Source organism: Gopherus flavomarginatus, chromosome 12 (assembly GCF_025201925.1).
Source record: "Gopherus flavomarginatus isolate rGopFla2 chromosome 12, rGopFla2.mat.asm, whole genome shotgun sequence".
Taxonomy (NCBI): Eukaryota; Metazoa; Chordata; order Testudines; family Testudinidae; genus Gopherus; species Gopherus flavomarginatus.
The window spans coordinates 40,767,736-40,790,585 of record NC_066628.1 but is presented as its reverse complement, the minus strand read 5'-3'; the positions used below and the strand labels follow the sequence as shown (position 1 = coordinate 40,790,585).

General features: G+C 44.1%; 1 protein-coding gene across 5 annotated transcripts in view; it reads left to right on the top strand.

Annotated features, from left to right (window-relative positions):
• Nucleotides 1-22,850, top strand: part of CA10 (carbonic anhydrase 10) — a 338,146-nt gene that overhangs the window by 15,677 nt on the left and 299,619 nt on the right. The window contains exon 1 of one of the 5 annotated variants that reach the window (XM_050920129.1): nt 19,080-19,100. The exons of 2 other annotated variants lie outside the window; for them this stretch is intronic. The gene's annotated coding sequence lies outside the window, so the exon portion shown is untranslated. Of the gene's footprint in view, nt 1-19,079; nt 19,101-20,450; nt 20,465-20,688; nt 20,708-22,850 lie in introns of those variants that run through there. 2 more of the 5 variants (XM_050920128.1, XM_050920130.1) reach the window with 2 other exon arrangements.

Below are 22,850 nucleotides of genomic sequence, written 5' to 3'. Positions count from 1 at the left end.
GATTTGGCTCAGTGTTTCCCAAACTTGGGATGCCGCTTGTTTAGGGAAAGCCCCTGGCAGATTTGTTTACCTGCTACGTCCGAATGTCCAGGTGATTGTGGCTTCCTCTGGCTGCGGTTCGCTGCTCCAGCCCAATGGGGGCGGCGGGAGGCGGTGGCCAGCACATCCCTCGGCCTGTGCCGCTTCCAGCAGCTCTCATTGGCCTGGAGCAGCGATCCGTGGCCAATGGGAGCTGCAATGGGCCAGACCTGCGGACGTGGTAGGTAAACAAACTGGCCCGGCCTGCCAGGGGCTTTCCCTACGCAAGCGGCGTCCCAAGTTTGGGAAACACTGATCCAGCTGCATGTGCTACAGTCACACCTTCTGATGGCAGTGTAGACCTACCCATAGCTTTTGTGTACACTGTAGTATGTGCAGAATACCTGATTTTAGATTTTATAGGCACTTGTTTGGAAAGAGACACACACATTTGATGTACATTTATTTGGAATCCTGTTTTCTCTATGTAACACTATGGATTCATTTTCCCTAAATGAAATGTGTGTTGGGTGTTCAGTCAGGGAAACAAATTAAGCTTTGTGAACAGAAACTGAAATGAAATTTAAAACAACCACCTCCCAAATCAGACCTTAGTTGACAGCGATAGGATTAAAACTAGGCAAGACAATACTCTGCCAGACCTTATTGGCCCCAGGTTTGCTAGGTAGTGGGCAGAAAAGGAAGATGAGCTTTTTGTGAATAGTGTTATTAAACTGTGACCTCAACTGCAGGGATTCAGGTAGGCTAGAGAACACTGTTCAGGAGCTTTTTCTGGTCACATGGTTAGAATGATTTTCAATCAGTTTGCTCATGGCTGGATTAAAATTGAGGATGCAGAGATTAATGGCCTGTTGTGACTAATCCACTAAACCACGGCTCCCAGTACTCTGAAACTGACTGAACCTATAGATAGTTAAGAAGCACTAGGCAAGTTGATATCGTGTCTCAGTGACTTTACAATCTGTGTTAATATTTGATATGGCCAATAACTCATTATATACAAATCTTTTTGTACTCCTGATCTGCTGAGACATCTTTGTGTGCAAGTGAAACTTATTTTTACATTTTTCCCTTTTATACTCCTTCTATGGGAGAATCAAAGTGGGTATTATTTTAAACCCTGGAGGGGGAAAAAAGGCATACTGTATTGGGACACAAGTTGGCATTGGGACAGGGTTTAGGCAAGCATAAAGAAGAAAATAAGCATGAATAATTGAAATAGCGTTTGAAATGCCTGATCGGGTTGCATGCGTGGAGCGAACTTGAATTTATGTGGAGCTAGTGTTTGTAGGATGAGATTAGCCAGACACGATTTATTTGACAAGCATGACTAATCATAGAGGGCCAATCTCTGCCAGCTTTTGCAAACTGGGCAGGCCCCTGGTGATGGAAAATGTCTGAAGTAGGCTGTGGTTTCTGGGGCCCATTCAACCAGTACAAACATCTCCCCTATTAGAGAGCACCAGCTGGGAAGGAGTGTTACTTGGGCAGATGTGTACTGCATTGAATTCAGTGCATCGCTGCTACTGTCCTTTGTCCCGTCTCCTGTGGAGTTCCAGCAGAGATTAAAGCGGTCTTCCCTGGTTGGAATTTCCAAAAGGAAAGAGGTCACCCTTGGGAGTGAAACTCTCTCAACTCTCTGTGTGCAGCAGCCAAGGCTGATGGTGGGAGGCAAAGTTTGCCGCTTTCAGAGGGGAAAAAACTAGCCCATTTTGTGAAGCTGAAGTGGTGGCATTGTCCCTACCAATCAGAATACAGGGGTTTTGCAGCTACTGACCCAAGAAATAGTTCAGTTAGGCCCTTCCTTGCATACTGGTTGAGAGGCGTCTAAGTTACCGAAGCCTGCATCCACAAGAGACCTGGGTGCTCAATGCGCTTTCAGGCGCCTAGAGAATCACAGCCCTGCTATCCACAAAGCCTGACTGAGGCGCGTAGGGTCCCTACACAAATGTATGGGGAGAGATAGGTGCTTTAGAATGTAATCCACAAAAGTCAGCACAGTAGGTGCCTCCCTGCATAAGCTAGCCAACGGGAAATGCTGATGAGTGTGGTGTGTGATAAGTTTCGCCCATCTCACGGAGATGGGCGTCAAAATATAGGCTTCAGGGAGGTGCCTAGCTCTGCTTAGTGATCCACAAATGGGAACCTCTGAGTCAGGTGGCTTAGGTGCCTAAGTTGTTTGTTGCGGGATGAGTTAGGTGCCGACCTCACTCGACACAAAGGGGGGAAGAGGTCAGGGTGGTAGGCATTTTATAACAACTTCTGTTGAAGCTAAATAATGTAAGAGTGACTGGAGCAGGGAAACTGGACCATTGGTCTCCCATCTCCTAAGTGGATGCCCTGAGTACTGGACTACAAAGTCATTCTCTCTCTCTGGCCTATTGGTTGTTTCACTGTGGCTAAATACTTAAGTAGTTATTGGGGCAGAAAGAGAGTGAGCAACTCTGTAACCCTCTTGTTAATGGCACCCAGCTGGGAGGTTGGAGACCTTGGGTCCAGTCTCCTTGCATCAGTCACTCTTCCATTCTTTATCTACAGTGGTACAACTTCAACAGGAGAGACTGAGGAAGCTCTGTATCAGAGTAACCTATAGCTAAGTGATGAGAGAACTCTCGTGAGAGGTGGGAGACCACTGTTCAAATCCTTTCTCTCCCTTCAGCACAGAGCGGGAGGGGGGAAATTCTTGGTCTTCCAGATCCCAGGTGAGTTCTCTAATCACTGGGCTAAAGTTACAAGATGGACACTTCTTCTGTCTGAGTGGGACTGATCCATGAGGCAGCCGCTGAGCACATCTACTGGATAGGTCCCACATATGACTTGGACAGACCAACATCTGTCTTCCCCTGGTTTGTGAATTGCTCTGGGGCTTAGATAGAAAATAGGTGTCTGGAGGCATAGAGTGAGGTGGCGGTAAATATGCCCAGAAACAGGAACTTAGGCTCTGCGAGACTGTTCATCCTGAAAACTTAGGTGGTGAGTGAGGTTTAGGTACCTATGGGATTCATTGAGAGTTTTGAGGATCACAGTGGAGCCTAAAACTGGGACTTAGGTTCCTAAACTCAAGACATAGGCACCTAAGTAATGTATCTTTGTGGATGGTGACCCAAGTGACTGCTGTTGAGATCCCTCTACTCTGCTTCAAGTAGGGGCTAAGTCTTCCTCAAATACTGTAGAGGAAGGGCGAGTAGGCTGTTGGGAAGAGTGGGGATAGAGTGATGAGGAAGGGATCAGAAGCTGATTACACCATGTTTTCTGTTGGCATATGGCTGGAAGAGTTGTGAGAGTAGTTAACCAGTCAGAGTAGAGGAATTTATAGTAGCTAGCCAAGTGACAGAGCAGTCATATAGATATTGCAGTATATTTAAGGTTGCAAGCCAGGAACCACTGTTTATTTTGTGAAACATTTACCTTTTGGGCAGATATTTTCCATGCTTGCTGTCTGACCAAAAGTGGTTATTTTTTTCCTTTCCAAAAGTATGATGATTAGTTTCTCTCTACAGTTTTTTGGGTTAGAGGAGATGTTGCCAAAGCCCTGTTAAACAACAGCTGAGACATGAAAGTTGCAGTTTTGATGAATATTGTTATTGATGTTAAAGGTAGGCAACTTTCTTTTCTGCTTGTGAATTCACCATAGGAAATGCAGAATTTTTCAAGTATAGGTGAGAGGGAGCTTTCACTCTCAACCTGCTACAGTAGTCTATACATGTGTTTGCATTACTCTGGTCAGCACAGTGGAAACAACGTTGATGGCTCGTACGTGAATTTTTAGGATTATTAGCCTAAAGCTTATTTAATAAATACTACCGTCTTGTTTAACTTTCAGCATAGTGATGTTAATGAGATAACCTTATAATTTGCTCATTATTCTATTAATGGGTTCTAGTAACATAAACCAGTAGAATAAATAAACCTTTTTTATTATGTAGCCATTTCTGTTTCTGACCCTCAATGATTTGGGCAATTCTTTGCCTGCTGGTTATCTCAATGATAGTACCTGTGATTAACAATACAGACAGCGTTTACAGCTCTCCTTGTTGTAGAGATGCCTAGGCCAAACTGTTGCCAAAGATAATTTAACCTACATCTCTCATACTGGCCTGCTATGGACCACCAATTATTTGTGTTTTGTGGGATTTAATTGTGCATTCCAGTGAGAGCTAGACCTCAAAAAAAAATCTTTGCTTTTGCGCCCCCCCCCCCCAAAAAAAAAAAAAAAACTTTTTCCACAATATCTCAAAACACGGTGGAGGGAAACAAGAACAGTTACTTAAGACTGCAGTATATGTGACCCAATGTGGTTGAGAAAGGTAGGGTCTTGTCCTAAGGCATTATTACACTGCCGGCTCTTAGGAAATGTAATCCTCCCCCTCTGGGAAAACAGAGGTTGCCACAGGGCTGAAACAACCATTTCAGTTACTGAGGTAGTTAATTTTAAGAAGACCAATGAGAAGAGCTACATCTGGGAGGGGAGTGACCTCTTTCCCCTTAAACACTAATGTTACCAGGTAGCAACCAGACTGAAAATCATAGCACCACAGGGACTGTCCTGAGGCTGTTTTATACATAAAAACTTTTCTGTGAAAGCCATGGAATCATTAAAAACCTCAGTCCAACATAAGGTGTTAGGTATGAGGTTGTAGTTTCTGAAGCTGCAAACATATTGCAGTTGCATGCGGCCACATTTTTGAGAGAGCCCTCTCTTGCGGGTGCTAACAACAGACCTTGAAGTATCCGATTTGTGTGAATGATCCGTTCATTAGCTGTCTACATTATTTTATATGTACCTATAAGAGGTTTGTGCTTGTGAAGTAGTGAGTGCAGATAAACAGAGGTGGCCTGGTGTTGGTATGGCTTTAGAGACCAGGTTGGGTCAAATTTGACCCGATATGGCTCAAAGTAAGGGTACATCTGCCCTGCAGTTGGGAGGTGTGATTCCCAGTGTGGTTAGATGTATGCATGCTAGCTGTGCTCAAGCTAGTATGCTATAAATAGCAGTGTGGATGTGGTGGCACAGGCCAGATCCTCAGCTGGTACAAATTGACATCGCTCCATTGAAGTCAATGGATGTAGCCCTAGGTATAAGGCAATGATTAATCAGAGTCTGTGATTTGTCACTTTAGTGAGCCTGCCTGTCAGCACATTGGCTTTATTAGCCCAAATGCATAAACTGGCACAACTATTCTAATTCAGTTTTAAGACTTACTTAAATATCATAATAGTTGCCAAATAAATAAGTTGCCTGCTTCCCCCACACCTCCTCGATATCTGCAAAATCATTCGCTTGCTGGTCCATTTTAAAAGCCTCTGCCATCTCCTGCACTGTGGGTATTGCAGGTTTTGTAGTTGCTCTTAAAGGCATTATTGACAGATGGTATGTGCTGCTCATTAAATCCAAATCTACACCTCTCCAATGACTGTAAGGATGTTGGGAAACTGACCTTTTCACTGTAGTAAGCACCTAGAAACACAGAGCTTATTGTGCTTTGTGTGTATGTGTGTTTCTAATGCCATGGCAGTGCAATTATAGACCTTTCAGTGCAATGTTTCTAATGCCATCCATAGCCAGGTACCTGGTATTTGTTAGGAAATTGCTTAAGCTGTTTTCCCCCCCTCAGACTTTCTTTTCTGTAGCATTAAAGTAGATAGCCCCTCATTTTAACACGTCCTGCTGTCAGTGCTGAGAACAAGGCCATGATTCTTTATGTAAATAAGGATAATTAATGTTTTATTGTTATCACTTTTGAGAGTATAGTGGTATGTCTACCCTGCAATGAAACACCCAGGGCTGGTCTGTGTCAGCTGACTCAGACTCGTGGAGCTTGGGCTGCTGGGCTGTAAAATTGCAGTGAAGATGTTTGGGCTTAGGCTGGGCTCAGGGATCCCATGAGAGGGCAGTGTCCCAGAGCCCGGGTTCAGCCCGAGGCCAAATGTCTGCACTGCAATTTTATAATCTGCAACCTGAGCTCCACGAGTCTGAATCGGCTACATGGGCCGACTGTGGGTGTTTTATTGCAGTGTAGATGTAGCCGTAGAGACCTGCCCTTTCAGATCATCTATTTTCTTTGAAGGGAAATGGAAACTTTCCCAACTTTGGCACCTTCAGTTGTCTATCAGCCCCCAAGCAGCACTTGGGTAGGTTTGTACCTTCTCTTCCACTGAGAAGCAGCAGTTTTACAGAATCATAGAATATCAGGGTTGAAAGGGACCTCAGGAGATCCTCTAGTCCAACCCCCTGCTTAAAGCAGGACCAGTTTCCAGAAAGATTTTTGCCCCAGATCCCTAAATGGCCCCCTCAAGGATTGAACTCACAACCCTGGGATAAGCAGCAGGGCTGGCTCCAGGCACTACCGAAGGAAGCAGGTGCCTGGAGTGGCCAATAGAAAGGGGTGGCAGTCTGTCCATTGTTGGGGTGGCATATCTGGGTTGGCAGTGGTGGCAGCTCAGTCGGCCTTCTTCAGTCTTCGGCGGCAATTCAGCGCGTTCTTCACTCCCTGTTTTCCTCTTCAGTGGCACTTTGGTGGCAGCTCAATTGGGTTTTTCTTTTTTTCTTTTTTTCGCCGCTTAGGGCAGCAAAAAAGCTGGAGCTGGCCCTGTTTAGCAGGCCAGTGCTCAAACCACTGAGCTATCCCTCCATCTGTGCCATGGGTTCTTTTCTTTTTCTCAGTTTCCTTTTCCTTTCACAAGACACAGAAGTAGCAGTGTCTCCCCGGGTTTCATTTTTACACTGACTTTCATGGTAACCCAAACGCCTGGGAAGGCTGAAAAATACCTGCAGTACAAAATGCCTGCCTTTGTCTAATGCCCCAATCCTTCCTTGTAAAGTGCCTAGGATAACTAGGTCTTCCTGGTACTAATGCAATATATAAAAATAACTCATAATAAAGCTGAAGTTGCTAAATCTGTTCATTTTTGAGAAACTTCAGAATGGAGTTATCCCTAGTCCATGATTCAGGTTTTGGGGCCCTTTGGATTTTATATTATGGCAACATGGATCCCATAGTGCTAGGTATTGTACAAACACCGAACAAAAGGATGGTCCCTGCCCTAAAGAACTTGCATTCAAAGTAGTTGGTGTAGGTCCTGCTTTGAGCAGGGGGTTGGACTAGATGACCTCTTGAGGTCTCTTCCTATCCTAATCTTCTGTGAGTCTATTTTAGCATGGCTATTGTGGTATTGTGAACCTCCCCAATGCCTGTTTTCATGTGCCCATATACAAGTGTCACCAGCAATAACTGTTTGTCCTTGAGACCCCTTCATCTACAGTCCTGTGCCTTTCCTTTCTCCTGACTACAATGAACCAGAGTTCCTGCCACCCCCCATTAGATAGATTAGATATGTAGACATTACTTCTAGGCACACTAAACTGAATATGTTTCCCTCTGCAGATGCAGCCTTTTGACATGCGAGTCCAAATGTCAGTCTGCCAGAGTGGAATTCAGATTCCGGGTGTTTCAGAGTGGTGGTGAGAGATGCAGAAATCCAACTAGTGGATAAGAATTCTCATTTCAGCTCCTTTATTACTGTGATTTGGAACTGATGGGATCTGAGTAGCAATCCCAAACGCATCAATACAACCAGATATAAGGTGCTCCTAACTTATTTCTCTTAAATCTCTATTTTTAGTCAGCGTTAGAGCAGAAAGGTTAAGTTGCTGTTGGTTTTATGGTTCATGGAAGGTTTAGGATTTAACTTGCATTTTTTTTTTATTGTTGACCTGCCATGGATATGCTGATAGGGATGAAGAGGTCACAGCAGGGATGGTATACACAGTGGGAATGATTGGTGCTCCTGCCAGTTGAGATGGAAAGTGGCATTTCAACCCTTTCAGTGTTTGAGCTGCTTCAGATTGGTGTAATAAGTGGAAATTCAATAATTGTCCTAATAGCTCACATTTATGTTTACTATTTCGGATTGGCTAGAGTGCTAGGGATCTCTTTTATGTTCCAAGAGCTGGTCTATATGCAAAGTTGCACCAGTATTTGGTTAAACAGGTGCAAAAGGCCGTGTGGACACCCTTAATTGATGTAAATCTGGTGTATATCAATTCAGGTTAAGTTGATTAGGACCAGGGTTAAACTAAACCTCAATAAACTGCTCTCAAACTGAAGTAAGTGTGTCTGCACAGGCTTGTGCACCAGTTTAACTCAGTATGTTTAAAAATATAGTTAAATTAAACAGGGTCTTTTTGCAGAAGAGTACCACTTGCCTCATTTCTGCATTCTACCCTCTTTGGTATTTTGTTTTAATAGAATCTCTCCTGTGTTTTTCCCATCTTCCTTGCCACAGATTGTATTTTAAGATCTAAAAAACCTCTCATCTCTGTTTTAAAGTGATCACTAAGAAAAACCAACATGATCCTTGTGGGTCCTATTTCACAAGCTTTGAAAGGCAATAGGTCCCTGCCGATGACTCATCCACTGCTGGTGGATTTGCACAATGGAGGGACCATGTAAAGTAGGATGAGCAAAGTTGGAGATGCTTGAAATCCACTGCTTGATAAAAAAGGACTGTAATGCAATAGGGCGAGTGGGACAAGACTTTTCACTATGTGCAATTGGTAGAACAGGGCCTCTAACTATGCAAATACTTTATCACAATATAATTAACGTAACACAATAATCAGTAGCCTGTGTGAGACTACTGGACTCTTGAATAATATTTCTGAAAGCACCCAGATACCACAATGATTGGCCTTCTATAAGAACTTGAGTAGACTAGACCAATGTAAGGGATTAGGGCAGGCAGTCTGGCCTAGTGGTCACTGCTGGGCTGGCATCAGAGTGTCAAGGGTGTCCACAAGCAGAGGCCAGTAGGCAAGGGTCAGGGTCGGGCTGGGGTCCGAGGCTGGAGATCAGGAATAGTTACCAGGATGAAGTCAGGAGGGAAGAGTCAGGCTGGGGCTGGAGACTAGAGTTTGGAAAGCAAGGCCAGGCCTGGAGCTATGGCAAGCCAGAAGTCTGTGTGGTTGCCTGGTGCACCCTCTAGGGTTAAACATGAGCCAGTCAAAGGGCTATCATGCTGTCTGTCTGGCCCCTTTGGGTGGTACTTCCTGCATCATCTACCCTTCATAGTGCTTCTTGGAGGTGGCTCTGCATAGCCTCCAGGTGGTGATGTAGGGACAGGCTGCACCAGGCTCCACAGCCATTAGTGTTTCACATATTCATGCAGCCACACTGTATGAATTTTCTGAATGGAGCAAGTTTGATTGAATTAAAGGCAATTAAGCAGGAGAGACTCTTCTGTTATGAATTGCTGAGTATCTTGATCAGGTTAGCATGTCTCCCACAGATCAAAGTTGCCTTATGTGTTTTAAAATATTGGTAGAAGGGAGGATGAGGAATATTGTTTACCAGCAGTTACGAAAGAAATTCTATCCCCAGTATTGAATATAATTTTCTTCTTCTATAGGAAAGTGCAAAAGTGGCAGAAATTATTTCCTTTTTTTCTAAAATACTTTTAACTACAAATGGAGTTGGTAAGCAAATCACAGTGTGTTTTTTATCTAAAGATGTCAGGCTAGTTTTTAAACAGTAATTTAATTCAACAAGATGTTTACAGAATGTGAGCATTGTAAAATCTTGAACTATCTATAATAGTGAATCCTCTTTAGCTAGAACTCTAAAATTGCTGTTTGATTGCTTATTTTCTATTTGCTTTTAGACTAGGCAGCAAATTCTATAGAAAGGTAATCCTTGAGGACTGAGGCTCCCAAATTCAGAGGCAGATTCATGAGGTGTTTGGTTTTTTTCCTCCCTGTTCTTGGTGGGGACAGGTTTTTAGAGACATAGGACTGGTCTATACTGGGGGGTAGGATTGATCTAAGATATGCAACTTCTGCTACTAGAATAGCGTAGCTGAAGTCGACGTATCTTAGATGGACTTAGAATCACTTACTTTGTGTTCTTGCAGTGCAGGATCGATGGCCGCCGCTCTTCCGTCAACTTTGCTTCCGTGTCTCGCCGAGCTGGAGTTCAGCAGTCAACAGGAGAGCCATCGGGGATCGATTTATCATGTCTACACTACACGTGATAAATTGATCCCTGATAGATCGATAGCGATCCGGCGGGTAGTGTAGACGTACCCATACATTCCATAGAAGTTAATCCAGTTTAGGGAAGCTTGTTTGACTGTTAAGTAACACTCGGAAGTGAGCCACCAACTAACAAATGACTTGCCGTTCCACGTCCCGTATTCCTGTAAAATGCGCACATTTAAGAATTAACGGACTGGTTTTGGAAGGCTGCTGAAAGATTTGCAGAGAGCCAAACACCACTGCTCTGTGCCTATATATATTTCCACATAATACAGAGAAATGTGCACAGGGCTCAGCAGTATGATCAGACCTACACCATGCACTCACTTTTGTGAGCAAGGGTTGAATATTACAGGAGTTGGACAGGAGACCGGTGCATAACTGCAATCCAGATGAATACAAACAATAAATGAGTTCAGAATCTGCCCTATACTTGTGCAAAGTTGCAGTAACTCCATTAAGTTACTACAGATTTACATCGGAACAAATGAGATCTATATGTACTCTCCTGTGCATGGTAACAGTTTTTAAAATTTCTGTTATTCCTAGCTCCAACCAGAGGTCTGATCTTGTTCCCATTAAAGTCACTGGGAGTTCTGCCATTGACTTCTATGGGAGCAGAATTTCATCGTAGGCTGCGTGAGTGTGTTTGAGCTTCACCTAGCAAAATGTGAAAGCCAGAGTGTGTGGGAACCCCTTCCCCCCCCCCCCCCCCGAAAGTCATGAAGTGTGTGTTTCGAATGAAGGAGAAAAGGGTGGGAAAATGAGAGGAAAATAGTGAGTGGTGGTGAGGATGTGCTAAAGAATGTGGCATTTGGAATGAATTAAGAGGGAGGGGATGAATCAATGAAGGGGTTAATATAATGAGGGAATGGAACTGGGTGTGACTGCAGAACTGGGTTTTAAATATGGACAGCTGGAAAAAGGAACATTAGTGATAATCCCACTTCACTAATTCCTTTGGATTCAGTTGTGTTCCTATTGGGCTGGTCTACACTACCGCAGTAAATCGATCTAACTTACGCAACTTTAGTTACGTGAATAACGTAACTGAAGTTGACATAGTTAGATCCACTTACCGCAGTGGCTACACTGCGCTGTGTCAAGGGGAGAGCATCTCCTGTAGATTTCCCTTACCCGTCTCGAGGAGGTAGAGTACACAAATCGATGGGAGCAGTGCCGATCTACTGGTAAGTGTAGACGTGCCCATCAGTGTCAACAGGAATTTGCAATCAATAGGAAGAAGTCTTGAGATCCTTGTATGAACTACTGAAGAGTCAGGGCTGTTAGAGCAGGGGTGGGCAAACTTTTTGGCCTGAGGGTCACATCTGGGAATAGAAATTGTATGGCGGGCCATGAATGCTCACAAAATTGGGATTGCGGTGTAGGAGGGGCCGAGGGCTCTGGTTAGGGGTGCAGGCTCTGGGGTGGGGCTGGGGATGAGGAGTTTGGGGTGTAGGAGGGTGCTCTGGACTGGGACTGAGGGGTTCAGAGGGCAGGAGGGGGATCAGGGCCTGGGCAGGGATGCAGGTTCCGGCTGGGAGTGCGGGCTCTGAGGTGGGGCAGGGATGAGAGGTTTGGGGTGCCGGAGGGTGCTCCGGACTGGGACTGAGGGGCTCGGAGGGGGATCAGGGTGGGGCAGAGGTGCAGGTTCCAGCTGGGAGTGCAGGCTCTGGGGTGGGGCTGGGGCTAAGAGGTTTAGGGTGCAGGAGGATGCTCCATGCTTGGACCAAGAGGTTTGGAAAGCGGGAGGGGGATCCGGGCTGGGGCAGGGGGTTGGGGCATGGGGAGAGGCTATGGGGTGCAGACTTTGAGTGGCGCTTACCTCAAACAGTTCTCGGAAACAGTAGTATGTCTGTCCTATGGCTCCTACGCAGAGGTGCGGCCAGGCAGCTCTGCACGCTGCCCCATCTGCAGGCACTGCCCTTGCAGCTCACATTGGAGCATGTAGGTGCCGGAGTGGGGCCGAGCCATGTGGTGTGGCCCCCGCCCCAGCACTCTGCTCCCCAGAGGGAGCTCGCAGGTCAGGCCGTAGTTTGCCCACCCCTGTCTTAGAGTATTATAGACTGACTGGTCAGAATCTTAGCCTGCAAATCTCAGGTTGGCTGCAGAGGCCTTTAACTGAAAGACAAAGTTTTTTAATAACTAAAGTGGTCCGAAGTTCTTCACTACATAATTGTTCACCTTTGGGGGAGGTCATTGTTTACTTGGATTATTGAATTTGGGTTTGCACAGTGCCTTTCTGCCAAAAAGTCAATCTGCTTTTCCATTGCATGGTTTTGTTCGTCCTGAAGGTCTCCAGCTGTGGAATAAAATCCATTTATAGCAGGGAGTTGGTGGAGTTGGAAGCTTTCCAACCACAACCTTCCCAGATTAAACGGATGCTGAAGCATAACAAGTGTTTTTACGCAGTCTACTCCCCCTTGTACTTTACCTAACAAAGCTGTTCCTGAAGGAGGGCAACAACTAGCTGTATTTTTCATGACCCTCAAAAAGTCTTTGTGTTTGTTATTTATAAGATGGTGGAATTTCTACATCATTTTGTACTTGGAAGCTCACTTGTTTGTCTTTGGTCAATCTTTGAATGATTTTTGTTGACACTTTTGATAGTCGCAATGACCACTCTTGTAGTGCTGAGCAGAGTTCTTACGTGAAGGATGGTGCAAGTCACTGGTGCTGTTATTAAGGGCATGGGCTTTCAATGATAAGAATTCATTAGAGGGGTACTCAGAAGATGAATCCGTTATTGGGTAAGTGCCTCAGAATATACCAGACAGCCCGACAGATCTAAGAAACCTGCGATGTTGAGGTTACACCTTTCTAGCAGTGTTATGCTGTGTGTTTGTTATAATAACTGGTTAACAGTGATTTGGAAAATGATGTGTGTCTGTCAAAATAGAACTTACTTTCCCTCCTCCTCCATCTATTTCTTCTGCTCTCAATTCTTTTGTATGTAATTTCTAAAGAATTAATTTATTTGAGGTAATACTGTGTTAGTTGCACTGTTCATCTTTTGTTGACGGTATTTTTCTTTGAATGCTTCGAGGCAGGACCTGTTTTTTTTATGTAATTTGTAGACATGTAGGGTGGCATTGTAGTAGCTTAAACACTTGATTTCTGATTCAGGGAAGAAGCTCAATACTGTAGTGATGGGGCCTATCGAGAGCAAGCAACCCGTGTTCTACCATCAACAAACATATCGGGTGTATTCTTTTATTTAGTAACATAACGTGGTAGCTTACACAGAGACATCTTTTATTTAGGTCTGCAGTCACATACTCTGAATTGTGTAGGATTCAGTCCTTCTTAATATTAATAAGAAGATTGATTTAACACCTTCAAAAATGTTTACTCCAGAGTTAATATTTTTAAGGTATTGTGGGTTCAAAAACACTAAAGTGACTTTGGAGCGTAAGTTCCATTTTCAGACGTAAATTGGGCATTGAAAGTCAAAGCATTTTATGCCTGATGAGGGGGAAAAATGAACATAATACAAAAGAAAAGCTATCTAGAACAGATACACAGCAAAATAAGCAAATCTGGCAGACCAATAAGCACTAGGCCACCTGCAAAAGACTTTCCAGTTGATACTGGTAGGGTGACCTATAGCAACTATGAAAAAACGGGATGGAGTGGGGGGTAATAGGTGCCTATATAAGAAAAAGTCCCAAAAAACAAGACTGTCCCTGTAAAAACGGGACATCTGGTCACCCTAGATACTGGGAGGGAAGAGGAAGGAAAAGATAACAGATGTACAATACATCCCTGTCTCTACCCCACCTCCAAAAAAGGGAGCAAAGTGTGTGTGGGAGTCTAACATATCATCCAAAATAAATGGATGGAGCTAGTAGCATTTCTAAAGGCAGTGAAAGGTTCACTGAACCAAAGAGGAGAGAGCAAATTTGCTGTGGTGAACTGCAACTGACAAGCCTATCAAGTAATTACTGGCTGGATGATGAAGGTATGTATTATATACTAATATTTGACTTTGAATTATATCCTTTGATATATTGGCTGCTACTGCACTTCACAGGTGATGGGAGTAACGAACTCCCTTGTTCCAGACTGATGGAGCAAACAAACAGCTGCATTTTGCAGATATTGTAGTTTCTGGATCTGTTTCAAAGAGAGACCAATTAGAAGCATACGAAAGTAGCCTAGCATGGATCTTTGAGATGGACTGTGTGACCCTAGGTGTTCATACAGCACCTGGCAGTACAGAATTCTGATCCTAATTAGGGCTCGTGGGTGCTACCATAATGTAAATATGATGACATGACAAAGCCATGAGGTTACATCCTTAGCTGGTGTAAATCAGCATAGCTTTATTGACTTCAGTAGAGCGAGATTGATTTACGCTAGCTGACTATCTGGACTCATGAGCTGCAACTTCCTCAGTGATAGGCCCGTGGGCCTGATTCTTCTCTACATTTAATCACTGAGGTTACAATAGTGTGAGTGAGTCAGGCCCTATGTCTTGCTTCTCTCTCCAGGCACACCTCTTTCACACCAATGTGGCTGCAGGGACTATGTATATATGTACTAGAAATTAATAGTAGTGAAATATTGGAGTCAGCATTTGAGAGGACAGCAGACTTTCTGGATAAGCTTGAAATATAACAGGCCCAAAAGACTGTCATAATAAAGTAAAATGCTTTGGCTGGATTCTGTTATGAGTTACACTAGTTATAAATCCAGAGTAACTCCATTTATTTTGGAGTAATTGGGACCAGAATTTGGTCCTTGAAATCATTCTGCCTATTGCATTCCCTTTTCCGTCAAGTTGCCTCTTGGAATGTTCTTTATTGTAGACATGGCTGCTAGTACCACCTATTATTAAGTTTGCTTAATGGGCATGTCCCAGTGCTAGATTCCATTCTCAGTTGAGTATGAGCTTCACTTATTTGGGATGAAATCTGCCATGCTGTGCATGTGCATCAGGCTGAAATTTACTGGAAAATTTCAATCAAAACAGTTTCAGTTGTTTCTGAAAACAAGGCTCAGGAAAAATGTGTTGTACTCATGGTAAAAAATATTGGTGATCTTGTATTTGAACAGCTCTTGTACCCCCGTACTTTGGAGCAGGAACTTAAAATTTGGCAGAGGTGAAGGAGTGGCCTGTGTGTCACAATGTACCTCTTTTGCCATCCCTGAGAAAAATCTTCTCAAATAATGATTGAGTTATGAGGCTTTGAACAATTGTAATTCACCCATGCTCACCAGAGATGACTTAGACTTTAGCAGTCAGGTGTCCCAAAGATTTTTGTCCCCACTGGGCGGCTCCATCCTGGGGCTGAGCTGGACTTTGCCTGCAATTGCAACTCTGACCTGCTTTGGCCATGTTGGATCTGAGTCTGGGCACATGAACTGAGAGCATAATTTTTAAAAAAAATTGTTTTCCTTTTACAAGATTCAAGACTTAAGTGAGTGGTTTTCCACTATTTTGTTAGTTATTTATTGGAATAACTAGATGCAGTACACATAGTAAATAAGACAACAAACAAATCTACCTTAAATGTTTATTTTGGGGGAGGTGCCAAAGAAGTCATGTCTTCTACATGACTATGGTGAAAGTTTTTTTAAAGGATATTTTGACACAGTATCAAAGAGAGACTGTGTGTACCCACCCCACCAGATTTCTGAGCTTTGCACTGTTAGATATTTATCTACACAGAGTAGTTTTTTTCCTTGCGGCACACTGTTTCCAATGTTGTTTATGTACCTGATTCTGCGCAGGAGTAACTTTGCAGACATGAGTGCTGTCCGTGAGTTCCATGGGACTACTTGCAACGGTACTCCTTGGTGAGTTGCTTGGAGGGATTGACCTCTACATCTAAATGCACGTGCCTCTACTGATTGAGATAAATTGGTAGTTTTCAGGCAGGAGCAGATTCATTAGCATATATATATGGTCTAGATTCTAGCGAGGGACCAAGTACAATCTATTTATAGATGCTGGAAGAATCAGGGCCTATTTTTGTTTATAAAGTATGAACCTGATCCTCCTCTCAGAAGGTGTAAATCAGGAGTAACTTTGCTTAAGTTAATGAAGTTACATTGTTGTGTATAAAAGCAAAATTAGGCCCTATATTATTTAAAATGAATACAGACCTTTGCCAGTGATTTCAAGTCAATAAAGAGGCTGTAACAGACCCAGGCCAGTGCGGTGCAGGAGTCTGGTAGAGGGAAAATATACTGGTCACTGGGTGAGTAGTTTTCTATTCCCTGAGTGACCAGAGCAGGGCCTGCACTAGAGTAGTCAGGAACCTGCTAGAACCAATTAAGACAGACAGGCTGATTAGATCACCTGCAGCCAATCAAGGCAGGCTAATCAGGGCACCTGGGTTTAAAAAGGAGCTCACTCCAGTCAGGCAGGGGGGAGCCAGAGGAGAGGAAGTGCGTGTGAGGAGCTGGGAGCAAGAGGCACAAGAAGCTGAGAGTGAGAGAGTGTACTGCTGGAGGATTGAGGAGTACAAGTGTTATCAGACACCAGGAGGAAGGCCCTGTGGTGAGGAGAAAGAAGGTGTTTGGAGGAGGCCATGGGGAAGTAGCCCAGGGAGTTGTAGCTGCCATGCAGCTGTTACAGAAGGCACTATAGATAGCTGCAATCCACAGGGCCCTGGGCTGGAACCCGGAGTAGAGGGTGGGCCCGGGTTCCCCCCAAACCTCCCAACTCCTGATCAGATACAGGAGGAGCTGATCCAGACTGTGGGGGGAGATCACTGAGGTGAGCAAAGCTGCCAATAAGCGCAGGACCCACGAAGGTAGAGGAGGATCTTTTGTCACAAGGCAGAGAGATTTGTATTTATTCAGCTTGATGTATATGTAGTTAACATGTACCTAATCTGTACAGTAGAACCACCCTTCTTAGGAACTTGTGATGTTAAAATGCAATTCCTCTTCACGGTACTCATCAAAAATTTATTTTATAGATAAGCTAAGCTGAATGACTATGGGAGAGAACATTAAGATGGACTTGTCAGATATTTGTCATCTTGTTGTAGCCTAGACAGGAAACTGGTAATGATAAAGTATATAATATACTCCTACATTGTGTGTGTGTGTGTGTGTGTGTGTGTGTGTGTCTGTCTGTCTGTCTGTCTGTCTGTGAGAGAGAGAGGGAGAAAACATACATTTCTAATTTACTACAGGATGTATAGAACAGATGGCATTTAAAAAGTCAGTATGTGCTAACAGTAATCAGTATTTGGTGACTAATGACATATTTTGATGGTAGTAAATTAGAAATAAGGTTTACTGAGACTCTGGGTATGTCTACATCTACAATTTTGCAGCGCTGGTTGTTACAGCTGTATTAGTACAGCTGTATAGGGCCAGCGCTGCAGAGTGGCCACACTTACAGCAACCAGCGCTGCAAGTGGTGTTAGATGTGGCCACACTGCAGCGCTGTTGGGCGGCTTCAAGGGGGGTTCGGGGAACGCGAGAGCAAACCGCGGGGAAGCAGGTCTCCTTCCCCGGTTTGCTCCAGTGTTCCCCGAACCCCCGAGCAAGCAGGTCTCCTTCCCCGCGGTTTGCTCTCGTGTTCCCCGAACCCCCCTGCAAACCGCGGGGAAGGAGACCTGCTTGCTCGGGGGTTCGGGGAACGCGAGAGCAAACCGGGGAAGGAGACCTGCTTGCACGGGGGTTCGGGGAACGCGAGAGCAAACCGGGGAAGGAGACCTGCTTCCCCGCGGTTTGCTCTCGCGTTCCCCGAACCCCCCTGCAAACCGCGGGGAAGGAGACCTGCTTGATTACCAGAGAGGCTTCCTCAGGTATGCTGGGATACCTGCTTATTCCACGGAGGTCAAGAAAAGCGCTGGTAAGTGTCTACACTTGATTACCAGCGCTGGATCACCAGCGCTGGATCCTCTACACCCGAGACAAAACGGGAGTACGGCCAGCGCTGCTAACAGGGAGTTGCAGCGCTGGTGATGCCCTGCAGATGTGTACACCTCCTAAGTTGCAGCGCTGTAACCCCCTCACCAGCGCTGCAACTTTGTGATGTAGACAAGCCCTCTGTTTCAGCAGGTTCTTGAATAATTGTTGGTGTGCACTTGTGGCTAAATTCTGCTCCGTTGAAGTCAATTTGAATTTCTCCATTAACTTCAGTGGGAGCAGGACTAAGCCTTTGAAAAGCAGGTGCTTTTGATATCTGTAGAACAGGGGTTCTCAAACTGGGGGTCGGGACCCCTCACGGGTTGTAATGTAATTACATGAGTGGGTCGCAAGCTGTCTGCCTCCACCCCAAACCCCGCTTTGCCTGCAGCATTTATAATGGTGTTAAATATATTAAAAAAGTGTTTTTAAATTTAAAATGGGATGTCGCATTCAAAGGCTTGCTATGTGAAAGCACCAGTGCAAAGATTTGAGAATCACCGCTATAGAACAAGCACATCTTTGCATCACTAGCAGTCTTCCTGTCCTCTGTGGTGTAGGATATATGACGATAATCATAGGAATGTCTGTTGTGATGTATGAAGGAGTGTTATAAGAAATTATAAATCAGCTTGCAGCAAAAGACACAAAGTTGTGTAGATGCTGCAGTGAAAAGAGCTGGTGTTCTAATCCATTTTAGCAAAGTTTGCAGGTTTTATTTTAAATGCAGCTGAAACACAATAAATGGGGGTGGGGAACCCAACACCAAAACAGCATTTTATATTTTATAGTACCTTTTATGTAAGGAGCTCAGAGTGTTTTACAGTAATTATTGTATAGAAGAAAAGAGAGAGCTTCTCTACTCGCACAACTCCCATCACGTGTGAGGAGTGCTTGCTTGTCTGTAAAGAACCCTGCCAAATCCAATTGGTAGTATTTTGCTCTCACTTTGCACAGAGATAATAAATGACTATGCAGTTTGCAAGGCAATGGGTGTCTTACAGGATCCAGGTCTAAATTTCACATCATTCTTATTGGTGAGTGGGCGTGGTTCTATGTATAAAATTCAGTGAGCTCCAGTGGATAGAGCAGAAGACTGGAAGGATACCGGGGTTCTGTTCTTGCCCCTGCCGCTGGTTCTTTGTGTCTGTGGGTGAGTTGTACTCAAGGGAATTTTCAGAGGGCCCCCATCTGGGTGGTCTGCAGATGATTTGGGAACCTGGTTTTGGGCACTTGGACAACAGAGTTTCCAAACCAAATGTCAGTGATGCTTGTGGAAATTCCATTCCCTGTATTGAATGTCCAAACTTTCTTTATGTTTCCCGCTCAGAGTGCCATACACTGTGACTTTCACAAGTTCACTGTGATGTGCTGTGCTCTGCATCCCAGCTACCTTCCCTGTTTTAGGTAGGAGTGCTTTCCCGCACTCCCCAAGGTAATTGAAAACTCTGTGTCAATCCTCTTCTGTGACACCTGTAGCCTGCTTACAGAAAAAGATGGAAGGGTAGTCGGGGGACAGCTTTTCATAGTCTCTTCTCTCAGATCCTCTCTGGTCACATAAAGTAGAGACTATAGGCTTTGGAGGTGAGTCCAGTAAATGCTGAAGGAGTAGGGTAGAGGGGCAGTTGTAGGACATGAGGATCTTGTTATGGTTCTTGACACCACAGTTGTGAACACCAGCTATACATCCTGTACAACCATCATGTTTATGGAATAGCTGTTTCCTGTTTCCATAGTCTGTATTGTCTATCCGTGTTGCCATCAGCAATGCCCAGTAGAAATGGACAGTTCAACAGGGCATTTGTTTGTGCACTAATGGGTGTGGGGTATGCTTGTCAAATGGGTATCTAATGGGGTCTATAATCCAGAGTTGCATAGCATTTAGGAATTCCTACACAGCAGCCACAAACTGATGCTGCCAGTGGTCTCCCCAATGGTTCTTAGAAAAGACTCAATGTTAATGATGCTGAATATAATGATGACCGTGGTTGGGAAGGAGAGAACAAAGCTGCTCTGAGTTGGCCTAGATTTGAGGAGCTTTTTGTTTTTTAACCTCAGACATTTAAAAAGGGGGTGGGCAGGGTTGGGAATTACATTCAGAGGATTTAAGCATGTGAGTTGTCTGTCTTACTGGCAGTTGTTTATATAGCATAGTTTTACTACATTTCAGTTATGTTTGGGTAGTAATTTTGTTGAATGGCCAACTTGAGAGGGCTTTAGAGTGCATGGGTAGAGATGCTGTTTGTTGGCATTTGTATAAATCTAAATACATAGGCAATAAGTTACTTTTGATGGACAGCTTTTTCTGTATTGGGGTCACATTCAGCAGTGCACACAATAGCTGGTACTAGGGCAGTCTTAAGATCTGTCTGTCATGGGCTGAGCCTATGGAAAGAACTCGTCTGTTACTTGGCAGCCAAAGTTGTTCTCCCATGGAGCGTGCAGTAGGTGGGGCTTTCAGAGCTCCTGATGTTCTGTGGAGATAATTTCTGCTTGAAGTCACTCTGGCTGCAGGGTGTAAGTACGGTGTATCGTTGATTAGTACTGTAATTTATTTGGCTTTGGGAAGGAAGTGCTTTAACAGAATTTCAAATTTCCCTCCGTGTGCCTGGCTTCTTGACTGACAGCATCAAAAATAGCCAAAAGAGGTAAGAAAACAGGCATAAATTCAAGAGGATGTTTGACTTGACGTGCTCTGCTGCCATCCCTATAGCAAAGGGGAGGAATATTTTATTTGCAGGCAGGGAGGTCTAGAGGCAGGTAAGAATAAATACCGGGGAGCAGCAATGTCTAAGGTCAGCCTCCTCTGTAATGGAACATGATAACAAGGCTTCTGCCATGGGATAGAAGCAATCAGTAATAAAAGCTGGAGGTGAAGCACAGCAAGCTGTCACCACCTTCAATAACAAGTGCAAAATGCCCTGTCCTATTTATAATCCATGTCCAGTTTTCAAAGGGGATTGAAAGGTGCCACACGTCTTTGCGGTAGGTATTAGCTAGCTGTTAAGAGCAAATCTGGAACGTGGAAATATATAACACACATTTAAATTCTGCAATTGCAGTTTCCACGCTGGTGTCAGTTGTACCTTTGCTAATGGCAATTCTTTTCTTCCCTTCATCTTCCCATGACAGCTGCAGCCTCCAGTGAGAGCGCAATCTGTCTGTCCAAAACTTCAGTGGATTCGGATATAGATGAAGCACTGGGACCACATACATAAAAGGAAGGAAAATCTTTGCAGGGGCATATTTCTTCATCTGGCTCCCTGGAGCCCACCCCCCAAAAAATATCGAAGGAGCACAAAATAATAAAATATCCTTTTTTTTTCTTTCCTTTTTTTTTTTTTTTTTAAAGAAAGGAATTTATCTGTGTCCAGAAGCTCATCTCTCAAAGAAGGAGAGCTCTGAACAACAGGGGAAGAATATCCAGGTTAAGGTTTTTCAACGTGGAAACTTTGAACCAATTATTAAGAAAACGATTAAGATCCTAGAACAGTCAGAGCCAATGCAGCAAATGGGAAATACTCTCCAGCTTGTTTAAAAAAAAAAAACAAAAGAGCGAAAGAGATTGAAAAGGAGCCTGTCATTGCCTTGAATAATGGCTGCAGACAGGGCTGTGTGAGAGGAGAATGGGCACACCTTTGCAAACGCTGCAGGGAAACAGGCAAGCCAAGAAATATAGTAAGGTTCAGAAGAATAAGCTGCTCTCTATGTAGTCTCCCAAGATAGTCAGAACTGTGCCAGCTTTAGCCAAGGATACTGTTGACCATCGGTAGGGGATGATTGTTAATTTTGGGGGGGCATGGAAAATGCCTCTCAAATAACAGAATAGCTGCAGAGCACCAGAATAACGCTGCCATCTCAGATAGGGGAAAGGGTATCCATTGTTCAAGCTCAGTGGATAAACACAACTATGGACAGATGGATGATAGAAGTAATCTCTGAGGGATATTCAACAGAACTGTGGAGAGGAGGGAGGAGTGTGTTATCCCTTTGCCAACTTCTCAGGAACCATGAAAGCAGAGGACTTGCTGCTTCCAGTCTTTGAGACAAATGAGATAAATCAAGAGCTCTCCCAGATCAGGAGAACTTTTAGGGAGTGCTCTCCCTTTAAAAAAACAAAACAAAAAACCAGAACAGCATTATTTTCTCTTATGGTATCTCTATGGCCCTCATCACAGTAGCTATACTTTAATGAATTTTATCCTCAGTACACCTGTGAGATAGATAAATATTATCTCCATTTTACAGATGGGGAACTGAGGAACAGCATAAACTGGGCAAGTCATTTAATTTAACACAGGAAGTCTGTGTCTGACTAGGGAATTTGAATCCAAGTCTCTTGAGTTGCAATTGAGCTCCCTGTCCATTAGACCATCCTTTCCATTTAGAACTAAGAGCTGTTTGGCTGGCTTAGACTCATTTAGAAGAGCATCTTTTACATCAGCATCTCCTGAACTGAAATCCGTCCTACAGCTGCTAATGTGACTGACCTGGAGGCAAAAGAAATTTTACACCAGATTAGATGTTGCATGTTCTTTTTCATCTGTCAAGCAGGCAAATGGTGGCTGATCTAGACAGAACTGTTTTCCCTCTTTCTGCTGCTCCTCTCTTCCCTGGCAGTCTGCTTTCCTGGGTATCATCCTTCTTCATTAGCTTTAGATCTGTCTTTTCTGAACAGAGATGGGCCATCATCCCTTCCATATTCCTCCCTCCAACTCCACTGTGTTTTACGGTCATTTATAGCGAAATGCATTGTTTAGTACTTGGGACTTGATCTGGCATTATTCAAGTCAATGGAAGTTGTTCTATCAACTAGAATGGGAACAATCAAGCCCTTGATGGGAATATTTGGCTTGATTCTCCACTGCCCTGTTCTTTTTCTCCCCACTTACAGATAACATAT